A 13,509-nucleotide genomic window follows, 5' to 3' on the forward strand; every position below is an offset into this window, starting at 1 on the left:
GAAGGGGACGGGAAATATAATCTTCCCTTAGCGGGGGAATGAATAGTTTAACAATGATACAGTCTACCATAATGGGCCAATGTTTAATCAATAAAACCATTCACTAGGAAGTTATAATAATTTTATGCAAATAATAATTTAACCTCAAAATATTTTTTAAACTAACAAAATCACATTTAGAAAATGACAATTTTATAAACACACTTGGAGATTTTGGGATGTTTCTATCCAAAATGGATAAAGTAGATGAAATTAATAAAGATATTAAGTATATACATACAACAGAATATTAATCAGCCTTAACAAAGAAGGAAATCCTACCATTTGTGACAACACGATGAACCTGGAGGAAATTATGCTAAGCCAGTCATAGAAGAACAAATAATACACGATTCTACTTATGTGAGATACCTAAAATAGTCAAACTCATAGAAGCAGAGAATAGAATGGTGGCTGTCAGGGGCTGAATGGAGGTGGAAATGATTAGTTTTTATTCAATAGTTACAAAGTTTCAGTTATGCAAGATGAGTATCAATTATGCAAGATAAATAAGTTCTAGAAATCTTCTGTATAATGAAGTATTACAATCATCATTATTATTATAAATATTAATGTAAGATCAAATGAAAAAGTACAACAATGTTTTATTAGTCAAAATATATTTCTATATACGGTTTTATCAATAAAATACTTTTATTGATAAAAATAAATAAAGCTTATAGGATACAGCTAAAGTTGTACTCAGAGGTAAATGTATAGCCTTAAAATGCATTTACTACAAAATAAAGATTAAAAACATACCTAAATATCAAGAAGATAGAAGAAAAACAGCAAAGTAATACCCAAAGTTTTTTTTAAGAAAAGAATAAAAAGTAAGAACAAAATTAATAAATGGAAAAGAAAGAATTAGAACCAACGAGAAAGTTCAGAAAGTTTGTCAGAGATGTAATCAATAAAGTCAATTGTGTTCTTATATACCAGCAAGAATAGTTTTAAAATATTTAAAAATTTTAAAAGATGACAAAAAATTAGAAAAATATTAATGCGTAGAGGAATAACAACAAAAGATGTATGTTATGTTTCTGAAGAAAATAATAAAATTTTATTGAAAGATATTAAAGAAAACATAAATAAAGAGATATGTCATGTTCATGGATGGGAAGAAAATATCATGAAACTGTCAATTCAACTCAAATTAATCTACAAATTTTTGTAATTTAATTAATCTATAAATTTAATTGTAATCTATTTAAAGTCAGACATGGATCTTCAAGAATTATAATAAGTTGATTCTAAAATATATAGAGAAAATCAAAAGACCAAAAATTGACCAAAATTTTTGAAGAAGTACAAAGTGGGAGTAATCAATTATATCAAATATTAAGACCTTATAAAGTAATAGTGAAGATAGTGTGGCATTGCTGCAGAAACAGACAAAACAAAACAGGGGGCCCACAGAACCTTAAATATGATGAAACTTGGCATATGACAGAGTAACAGTATAAAGTACTAGGGAAAGTCTGAAATAATGAATAAATGGTACTGGGACAACTAATTGCTCATATGAAAAAAAAAGCAAATTATATTCCTCACTCCATACCAAAAATATATTCCATCTGAATTTTAAAACTAAGTGCAAAACAAAATCTTTAAAAACCTTCAGAAGAGAATCTCTCTTCCCTCCAAACCTTCAAAGCACTCTGTTCACATCTCAGTCATAGCATGTAATATACTTTATGTTATTGGTAAACATGTTCTTTCAGGTGCATGTGTGTGTGTTAAAGACAAAAACAGCAATTAAAAACAAGAATGAAAAACAAGAAAAAAAAAAAAAACCTTCAGAAGAAAATTCAAGAAACTATATGAACTCAGGGTAAAGGATTGCTCAAGATACAAACACCATAAACCATAAGGAAGGTGTATAAATTTCACTACATTTAAACTGAAAACCTACGAACATCAAAAGTTACCATACACAAATTGAAAAGACAAACCACATATGAGGAAAAGACATATGCAAGACACAATTAACAAAGGATTTATATCTGGAATATATGAAAATTCCAACTCAATGAGCAAAAGAAAAAACCGTATGGAAAAATTGGCAACTGGAATCAACAGGCAATTCACCAAGAAAAAAGATGAAATGGCCAGTATACATATATAAATATGGCCAACTCCAGTGGGAATCACAGAAATGTTCTTTACAACAGTGACATACCATTTCACATTCATCTATTGGCAAAGATTAAGTAGCCTGATGATACCAAATGTTGGTGAGAATATGGAGCAATTGGAACTTGAAGCAAGGCAAAATTAGAACCACCACTTTGGAAAACAATTTGGCTAAATCTAGTTATGTTGAAGATGTGCGTAGCCTTAAGATCTAGCAACTCCAATTCTCAGTACGTTCCCTAGAGAAACCCGTGAGTGTGCATTAGGAGACATGCATGAGAATATTTACTGGAACACTTTTTGTGATTAAAAAAAAATGGGAAAACAATCTGAAAGACCACCAATAAAAGAATGGATAAATTGTGGTATATTCATGTAGCAGAATACTCTACATCAATGAAAATAAAAAAGTTAGACCTACAGTTAATAACATGGAGAAATCTAAAATACACAATGTTTAGTGAAAAAAAATATGGAATTTTCTACAGAAGAAAACCAATTATATAAAGCTTAAAGTCAAGCAAAAACAATACTTTGTAATGTCAATGGGCATATTCAATATGATAAAATTATATTTCACAAGCAACAAATTTAGAGCAGTGTGTACCTCTGAAGGAGAAAAGAAGAGAATGGGATTAGGGAGAAGCATAAGGTACTTCAACTGAATATAGCTAAAGGGAAATGTTAAGATTTGGTAAATCTAGTACACAGATGTTCACTCTCTTTGCACATCTGAAACATTTCATAATTCTTTTAAAATTAAAAAATATAGGCCCTTTTGTTATGATGGGGGCCCATTCAGCATCGTGGTGAACGTATCTTGCTCTTGCTCTATAAACCGATCTTGCCCTTCCTCAATAAACTTCGTTTCACACTTGGCCTTGCTTTAAAAAAAAAAATTTAAAAATGTAATAAATAGATAAAAACGAATAGTGGAAGCTTCATTCCCAGCTTGCGCTTACACGGAGAAGAGGCTGCAGTTAACACGCAAGGAGAAAAAAAATAAGGTCCCTCCAAGCCCACTGAAAGGTAGTATAGCTAGACCTCGTAAGAATTGGAAAGCTGTCTCCTCTGTCCCTCACCATGGGCCATCTACTCATTATATTGTCTGGACTCTCAACTCCACAAGTTCACAAGACTTTTCAGCTCCAGAACCTGCACAGACCATATCTCCATGTCTCTTAGCTCAAATTTCTGAGAGTGTTTGATTGACCACTGCCAAACCCATGGGCGAGCCGGCCTTGGGTCAGATGTCTACATCTAATTCAATCAGCTTTGACTGAGAGGAAAGGAGTAACATAAGCTATAAGGACTCTGTTTAGGGGTTCCTGGGCAGGATGAGATTCAGCCATCAACCTAGTTTAATGGAGGAGGAACTGGAACGGAAGCCTGCTCAGAAACAAAGGATGTGCATGAGGCTGAAGTACTCGCCTGTGGTCTTTCCCACACTTCCTCAGTGACCATCTGAAAAGTTGAAAAAAGATAATTCCTCACATTCTTGGCCTGAACAGCAAACTCCATGAACATATGAGAGCCGGGCGGAAATGCAGCAGTGGACAGGGGATGGGGTGGGGAGCGCGGCAGAGCTTGTGAGGACACTGCTTACATGCGGGGGAAAGGAGTCCACACGGCCCTGAATCCGGCCATGGGGCACCCGGGCCCCACACTGCACCCACTCTCTCCACCCCAATCCCTCTTCTGGAACTCTTATCTCAATAAACAGCACCTCTATTCATTCTCTAGCCAGAACCCTGAGCGTGACCCTTCCCCCTTCCCCCTGGCATGCCCTACGAACGCCCGACAGCAACATCCGGTGGCTCCCACCCCCAAGAGCTTCCAGTCTTCACCAGCTTCTTCCCGTTTGCCATGCCGCCCCCGACCTGCTTCAGCCTGCTTTCCTCTCTCACCTGTCTTCTGAAAGAGCCACTCGCAACTCAGGCAAAGGATCCCTAAGAACTCTGAGTCTGAGTCCTGTCCTCATTCAGCCACCATCCACCACATCCCCACACCGGGTCGGCCACGGGGAGAGCAGCAGACGGAGACAGTCACGATCACGGCCATGGCCCCTGCACTCCATCAGGGAGAGAGACGGTCTTTAAAAGATAAACAGGAAAACGATGCTAATTGCAAATTGGATAAGTGCTCTGAAGGAAAAGCTCTGTTGAGACTGCTGAACCAGGGACACCTAACTTCAATCGAGGCGGTCAGGCAAGACTCTCTGAAGAGTGGCTTTTGACCTGTCGGAGTCACAGTTCCCTTCTAAAAACCTTTCATCACTTCCCCTTTTCAAAGACAAAGATAACCCAGGGCAAAGCCAAACATAACTCAGTTCTGCTTCCCTTCCTGAACTTTCCTCCACTTTCTCTCTAGCTTCCTCTCTCCAGCCATCCTGGACACCTCTCTGCTCCCTGAAAATGTCATCAGGGAAAGACCTTCTTGTCCATTTCCCTCAGCCAGTCACCTGTCAGGTGTCAATTAAATGTCACTTGCTCCAAATAGCCATCCCCGAGCACCCAGAGGAGGGTCTGCCTGAGTCTCGGTGTCAGATATTGCTCCTTCCTTATGCCAAATGCTCTTGCAACCATCTCTTCAAAATCTGTTAGAAACCTAGGCTCCATATGTGCAGGGGAATTCCTGTCTTGTTTCTCAGTATATCCCCAGGGCCTGGTTTATTAAAGGTACTTAACACGTAACTGCTAAATAATCAAAGAAATGAATGAATGACTTCACTGGCTTGGCTTTGTAGAAACTCAGAGCCTCAGAATTCGAAAGGACCTCAGAAGTCACTAAATCAGACATCGCAGACATCACAGTCTCTTCCAAGCTTTGCACCTGTCTCCCAAGCTTTCGGTGAGCTCCTCACAGGCGGGGACAGCAGCTTATTAATCTAGGTATCTCCTTCCTCTGCAGAATCACTAGCCAGGGAGTTCCAAGAGGATCCTGATCTCCATCCACAGCCTGGAAACTACGTGGGAAAGAGCCCGCAAGTGACTTGCCTACACGGGATTCCAACAGATCCCGCTGCAAATGCGCTCATCCTGGCTCCTGCTGCTTAACGTCCTCATCCGCATAGTTGCGTCGAAGGTCACTCCAAACTCACGACCACCCTGCCCTGCCTGTCATTCCACAGCACTCAAGATTCCCACATTATAACATTCCATTTTCTTCCAAGAATCCCCTCTCCAGGCATCACGCTGTGCCTCTGCTGCTGGCCGAATGCCTAGAGGAGCCCTGGGCTTCTCCTCGGCACTGTGATCTCTATTATAGGGAGTTAACAAGGAGCCAAAGACCGCCACACATGCACATGCGTGCGCACGCGCACACACACACACCAGCGAGCTCCAGAAATGGAGTTTTCTTCATTTCCCCGTCTTCGGGGCAGCCTCCAGCTTTAAGTCCTCCACTCTTGGCAGCAGCCTTTGCCTTTGGGAGAAAGACAAGCAACTTTAGAGTGATATGGAAATCACCCCCTAAACATTTGCAAGCCTTGCAGGACTTGGAGCTGGTCCCAAACCAAATTCAATCAGCCCTTTCTTCCCCCTACACTTGCTGCCTCCAGCTGAGACCCATCTCACACAGTGAAGCCCAGTGAATGAGGTGCACCTGATAAGTCCCAAGAGGCCCCAGCCCCAGAGAAAGTCACCAGCAGAAAGGAGGAGCGGGGGAGGGAAGGAAATGGAGCCAGGCCTGGGCCAGCTGCCATACTAAGCCTGCTTTTGACAGAGGCCTTTGCCTGCACTGAGAAGGACCTTCAGCTAAAACATGAATTTACACGGCAAGGAAGTGATCCCGCTGGCCTGTGGGCCCAGTTCCTGAGCTTTTAAAGACTGAAAATGTTCAGCTTCTCAGTGTTTGACTCAAAAAGCCCTAAATCCCTCTAGCTTCTCAGATTAATAAATGATATTTGCAACTGGATACTGTGATACTGATATTTTTCCCCAGCTCTTATCCATAAAAACCTAATTGTAAAGCATTCATTGAATTCGATCCTCTGATGAGACAATGAAATTTCAAAGGATCCATAAAGAAAGGCTGAAGAAAGCCTTTAGCACACGGCCCTGTGCGCTCTGAAAATACAACAGTGTGTGTGTATAACTGTGTCTTCCTAGCAATAGGGGAACTGGGGGACTTGCGAGTGGAAGGAAAATCAGAAGGACAAGACACCGACCAAAGGATGCAATGGTGACTGTTGAACTGTAATTCCACAGGGCAGCTACCTAGGACAGAACCCGAGGTGTTTGCCCTAATCCTTCTCAATACTGACGGTTAAACGACACTTTCCCCAGCTGTCACACATCGTAAACTCCCTGCCTGCCATCGGCACATGCTAACCAGGATTTCCCTAGCAAAGCCCCACTAAATTCTGTTACATCAAAACGAGTACCAAAATATTTGGAGGATTTGGATACCCTTACGTGATGTCTCTCTGCTCACATTGTTACAGTCTAACCATCCAAGAAGAGGAAATCCAAGGGGAATTAGAAAACCAAAATGATAAAAACACCTCCCCCAGTGCAGGGTTAGAAAGCTGTCGCCATCCTTCAAGCAACAACAAAATGTTGCACTGTGTCGTGTTCTGTTGTGCTTTTTGGTTCCATCGCTCCCATGTTGAGGGAAATAAAACCTGAGCCCTGGAGCTGGACTGTCACAAGTTTTCCTCCAGACTCCACGATTTTGTGACCTTAAACAAAACGCTTAACTTCTTAGAGCCTTGGTTCCCTGGAGTAGGAATAAGGGTCGTCATGGGAATAATATCTACTTCTTTGGTACATTGTAAAGGCAATAATTACTATTGTCAATGATGTTTGTGATTTGTGAGAGCTGCTGTGTTCTTCACAAAGTCCCTGAGACGAGCAAAAGACCTCGACAGCCAGCCCTGCTCAGGCGAGCGCATCACCAAGACCTACAAAGTTACAAGAACGTGAAAGCCATGTTTGCTGATCCTCACTGGTAAGTGATACAAAATCCTCATGAATTATACAAGACGCCTCATGTGTAAACAGAGATATCATTTAAAGCAACAAAGTCATTTCTGAACTGTGCTTCAGTGACTATGAGCTATGGATTCCTACCTCACTGCAACTTCCAATTTCCTAGATAAATCCTCTGTCTCCCCAAAAGAAAACTAGCAACATATCTTTACCTCCCTTTCTAGGACAACTGACTCTGGAAATAGACACGGAGGCCCTGAGAGCACTGCCCCCCTACACTGTCCCACAAGGGCCTCTGCTCCTTCTCCCGGTGTGTGCTAATAATAGAGACACATCCCAAACCTGGCTCCATGCAAGCGGCTGGGTCAAACTCACTTCCTGCCTGCAGTCTGTTTCACTCCTTCTGGGCCCCTTCTGCACAAACCCACGGATGCAGCTGTGTTTGCACTAACATTCCTGCAGGGGGGAGAGAACATTGCTGCAAGGCAAGAAAAGGATGATAATTAAAACAAACAATAAAATGAAAATTTCATCAGCATTTTCAGCATATGAGTTTCAACGAGTAGCATTTTAACACGGAGCTGGGACAATTCCATTTTGGCAGACATCCTAAATCTTTTGAAGCAGGGAGTCTACCCATGTCCTTTCAGGAGAGAAGTCTGGCTGGAGCTCTGGGGAGCTGGCCAGGAGAGGGTATGTTGCTCGTGGCCTGGGTTTTCCCCTTGCTGTGAGCCTGAACTGTGCTTTTGCAATGGGTTTTCGAGAGCTCTGGAATATCATTCCTCTAAGAGGCAAATAGGAAGGAGAAGGGATATCCATTGAGCCGAATTAGGCCAATCATCTCTGCTTTGGGAAATCAGACAAAGCCAAGCCAACTGGCTCCTGGGAAGAAGACGTGGCCAGGCCAGACAGGACAAGGCTGAAATGAAATCTAAAAAATCCAAAAGGCCCCAGCTGTCCTTCAGAAGAGCCCAGCAGGAGAGAATGCAGAACTTCCAGCACCCAAAGCTGGCAGTACAATAGAGAGAGCAAGTGGGCAAAGGAGAGTTGGGAGAAGATGAGAGCAGGGGAAGGGAGCCTTCTGGATTTTCCAAAATGCTCTTTGGTGACCATAGTGAGTAGCTAAGAGGTCAGGTTGTCACAGACAAAGCAAGGTCCAGGCCTAAGGAGGCAAATGTCTTTATCTCTCAAAGAGCTAGAGGGCACAGCCCAGCTGAGCTGGAGCCGAACGCAGGGACAGAGGGGCAGCTGCAGGAGGCCCAGGGCCGGTGCGGAACTGGAAGAGCTGAGAATCTTCCCAGTCACCTGAGACTCCCTCTACAAGGAGACACCCAAGAGAAAACCTGCCAACCAGACATCACCATTTGTATCCTCAGCTATTTTTAAATGTGTTTTGTGTTCCTCAGTTTTCTTTTTTGGTATATTATGTATTCAAAACCTGATTTTTTTTCTGATTATTAAAGCGATATATAGTGTCATCAAAAGCAAAACAAAACAAAACAAAAATTTAAATACTAGTTACCTATACTTTCCTCCACTGCCTGAGATAACCATGGTTTCTATGTTGATGTCTATTCTATATCCCATATATGTATACATATATATAATAACTATTGTCACAAGTTCAAGATCATAATGTACAATCTATTTTGTAACCTATTCTCCCCACCCAAAATACCATGAACACTCTTCCATGTTGCTTCTGCCTCAATCAGCAGCTTTTTATGATGAATAGAACCCAATAATACTAGATTCAGTCAAATGGAATTTATCATATGGATCAGGAATCTCTTACAGAACCCAAGAAATGCCAGCTGGGACGCAGCAACCACCATCGCCCCAGGAGACACCTCGGCTCTCTGCCCCGTGCATGGCGTTCTCTCCCTGTAGCCCCGTTCTCTGCTTCTGGGAGCAGCAGCGGACAGCAGCCACCCAGCCTGACAAGCCCCACCAGCTTCATCCCGAATGCATCACACCAGCCTGCTAAACTCCCAATTCCAAATGCCCGAGGTAGGTAATGTGGCTGACTCGGTTGATGTCATCTTGCACCCTCGAAGAAATCAGCTGTGACTGGCGAGAATGGGAGATGCGGGGAATTGGTGTGCCAGTCCATTAGAGAAATGGACTTCCTCACAAATGTTATTTACTGTTTCTTCAAAGGATATGCCAGGAAAACAGCTTGTATCAGTCAGGGTAGACTAACTGCTGTTTACCAAAACCCCACAGGCCTATTTCTTGCTCACATCCCAGTCTCCTGTGGACCAGCGGGGATGTGGCGGGTGGGGGCCAGGAGATGTTGGCCGCTTCCATCTGTGGCCCGTCTCACAGGGCCTTGGAGTCCTCTGCCACACCTTCTGAACACAAAAACTTATTAGCTTCTGATCCACTTGCTTCCAGGCAATTCCATTTGCAAAACAAACACATTCAAGGTCCTTTTAGATATAATTCTAAAATATGCTTGATTTCTTTGTTTCCTCCCTCACCCTCCCGCCTCTCTTGTTCTCCGCAGCTGTCTTGCGGCTACACGGAACAGTAGGCTTGAATGCAACAGCCACGCCCCAATCTAACTTTTTGCTTACAAGACCAAGTCACTTTGTTCAATTGAAACATTGTGATGAGTCTCTGCTTCCTGCAAACTTTCTCAATCATTTCTCTTACTGTTGGGTAGCAGTCAGCTTTTCCAATCCCTCTGGAGCAGATTGTATTATACAAAAAATAGCCATAGCAATCTTGCCAGTCTCACGTATTCTCCCAGAACCTTGACACTCGGCCCACTGAAGTGCGACTCCCCTCTCTCTGCATATGTGCTGGCCTTAGTGACTTGGCAATAATGACTGGCATGAGGTAGAGGTGACACTGCCTGACTGCTGAGGCCAGGTCATAATGGGGATACAACTTCTACCCGACAACCCAGTCACCATGCTTCGAGGAAGCTCAAATGCACCCACATGGGGAGACCAAAAGGAGAGATCTACATGCAAAGGCACAGAGGTCCCAGCCAACAGCCAGAATCAGCCACCAGACACACGAGTGAGTGGCAGACAATTCCAGTCCCCAGCCTCAAGTCTTCCAGCTCACCACCTCCAAACAAGGTGTCCCTGCTGTGTCCTGTTTGAATTCCCAATGCACAGAATCTAGGAGCATAACAATGGCTTATGACACTAAATTTTAGGGTAACTCATCACATGGTGATAACAGTTGGAACATGTTTGATGCCCCCGCATTTCTGTATTCCCTCTATTGCTTTTTATTTTTCTTGCAAATCATCTCATTCTTTCCTGACTTCCTCCTTCTCGTAATACCTTGCCCAAGGCAGGCAGTAGAAGCCCCCCGTACATAAACATGCGCATACTGCTAATATTCTATTTTCCAAACACTCCTCCCCGAGCTAAAATCCCAGGCACATGGTCTCCCTTCCAGATCATCACTGTGAAGTTCTACCAAATGCTTCGCCGCTGTAACACGGGCCTGGCCAGCCTTCCAGCCTCCTGCAAGTGTTTCCTCACCACCCACCACCGGACTGTTAAGCCCATGTCCCATGTTTTAGACTTTTTTATGGATGCACCCACTTCTGGGACCAATTCCTAGATTATTCAGGGTAGACTCACTTCTGTAACAAAAAATCCCATCATTCAGTGGCCAGACACTATGGGGTCTTGTTTATTGCTCCTGTCATGGTCCGGCGCACGTTGGAAGGTCACCACTCAGGTGCAAGCTCCTTCTGTCCTGTTGATTCTCCGCTGCCAGCGCTGGCAGCCTCCCCCCTGTGTGTCCTGCTGGCATGGAGGAGGGTGGTGTGGCCAGTGCCTGAAGGCAGCACACCTCACCTTGACCCACAAAACTCTAAGGAAGGCTTATGCAGTCAGCTGTGACCCCGGGAACAAGAAACAAGTTTGATGATCATCTAGCCATCAGCTTCTACCCCGCCCCCGGCAGGGGGAAAAGTTCAGGCACAGTAGTGTTGTTGCAGAGGCCCTGTGCTGTGGGGACCAGGCCTCCCCAGGGGCTTATTCTTAGGGACATGCTCAGGCTCGTCTAGCTACTGCCTGCCAGGATGGTAGGCAGAATAATGTACCCCAAAGGTGTCCATGTGCTTATCCCAGGCCCTGTGAATACCTCACCTCACATGGCAAAGGGGACTTTGGGCCCAATCTCTAACGACATGTATCCTTAATTTCCCAGCTGAGATCAGAAAGGAAGATGTCGTCAGAGAGATGCAACGTTGCTGGCTCTGAAGACAGAGGAAGGATTGTGAGCTAAGGAAACCTAGAAGCTGGAAAAGGTAAGTGGACACAGAAAGGACATCCAGAAAGCAATGCAGCCCTGATGACACCTTAACGTTAGCTCTGCTTAACTTCTGGCCTACAGAACTATAAGACAGTAAGTTTGTGTTTTAAGCCCTAAGTCAGTGATCATTTGTCATGGCAGCAATAGAAAACTTTGCTGCCATGATACAGCCAGTAACTTCTCTCAGCTCTAGATTCTGAGCCTAACATTTCAACACACATGGTGCCCAGGGCTCCGGTAGGAATACACTCTGCGTTCTTCTAACTAGGATCTGGAAACCCTAAGGAGGCCTCTGCGAGAACTCTGGCCCGCTTATCTGCACCCACGCTCTGGCGTTCTTTACTCCCCTGCACCCAGACCTCCGAGACGCACACCACCGCCTGAAGGAGGACACTCCCTGCCAGCCAGTCAGCACATGCTGTGTTTGAGCTCCTCTCTGTGCCACTCGCTGTGTGGACAGGAGCTCGCCCTCCTGTGCTTGGCCCCTGGCAGAGCAGAGAGACAGGCTGGCCAGGGACTGCCGGGGTTCTGCCCAGAGGCCGTATATGATAATGTGGCCACCATGCTCCCTACCACCTTCAACAACTCCCCTCAAGAAGGGATCTGGATGTGATTCCCCTGGTGGCTACAACGATCAATGCCTTAAAACACTGCACACACTCATTCACATGCCCAGGGAAGATGGGCTCTGTTACATGACTCTATGGTGTAAGACCAAAAAAAGAGAGAGAGAGAGAAATACGGAATTTTAGGCAGCCAATTAGGTGAGAGTAGGATTATTTGGGTCTCTGTGTTTTCTCAGGATGTCTTCAATAACCAATATTCTACCTGTCTATAAGTGGAGCCTAACCCAGCCATAAAAATATGCACACACTTGGGGGAAGAGACGAAGAAGGAGAGCTAGGAGGAAGGAGAGAGAGATACGAATTGAGAACACAGGCAAGGAACTGGATCATACACTGGCTAAAGGATGAGAAATGACACCCATGGGGTTAAAATGTGCTTTAAAGTCTACAGGTGGGAAGGGAGCAGAAAGGAGCAGGAGGTGGCAGGGTGGACGGCCGACGTGGGCCGACGCCCCCACATTTTCCAGCAATCTCGTGCACAGTTAGGTTGCAGCTCCCGCCACCAGAGCAGGGCGGGGCCCACCCTGCAGCCCACCCACCCAGGGGCCTCTGCTGCTCCTGGAATCATAAGCTGTGGCGGCCCCCACCTCTCCCAGGAACAGCAGGAGGAGCTTCCCAATCCTGTGAGGTTTTGAGATATTCCCCCAACAGCCTCTCCAGATCCTCTGGGGAATTCCTGACACAAGGCCAACTAGGATTCCCTGATGAGCCATAAAAATTGATTAGCATAATTAGATCAGACACACCATGATATCACTACAGTCCCCGCTGCTGTCTTCTCCCTTCATTAATAAAATGCACACCCAGAATATAATTGTCTAGTCCTGTCCTTGCTGGCCCTGAACGAGGTCCTGCAGGAGAAGGGACGGGGACAGTGAAGGGGCCTGGCTATTCCCAGTCCCCCACACTCCCACTCTGCCCCTGTGCACTCCAGACCCGCTGGACCAGGAGGAGCAGCCTGCTAGGAGCCAGGCTCCTGGTGGAGGGAAGTGCACGTGGAAGTTGGAGAACCAAAGCTAACCCCATCGGTCAGAGACGTTCATAGAAAGACTTTCCTGGGGCTCAAGGACAGTCCAGCCCAGACGGCATCAGAAGGCAATGAGTTTGGCATGCACAAAAGTTCGCACAATCTAGAGACAGCAACAATTGGGACGGTCACTGCGAAGATATATTTCTGTCTAAACTGCAGACAGTAATATTGGGAAAAGTTAGAACTGAGGGACCTCACACAACCTCAGGGTCCCTCTGTTTCACTGAAAATTGTCCAAGAGCCTTTGTTCCTCCAGGCCCCTCTCAGTTTTATCTTTAGTCCAACCTGTGATGCTCCAAATTTTGGAACTCTCTTCAATTATTCTACCAAGAATGAGATCCCATTGCTTACTGAATAAAGAAGCTGAGCAAGGCACACGAGAACCCTGTAGCACCAACGCCAGCCAGGCGGGCGGAGCAGACCCTGCAGCCAGTCCCGCTGTCCTCCCAACTGCGCATAC

The sequence above is a fragment of the Propithecus coquereli genome, unplaced genomic scaffold (genome assembly GCF_000956105.1).
Source record: "Propithecus coquereli isolate 6110/MARCELLA unplaced genomic scaffold, Pcoq_1.0 Scaffold209, whole genome shotgun sequence".
NCBI classification, from domain to species: domain Eukaryota; kingdom Metazoa; phylum Chordata; class Mammalia; order Primates; family Indriidae; genus Propithecus; species Propithecus coquereli.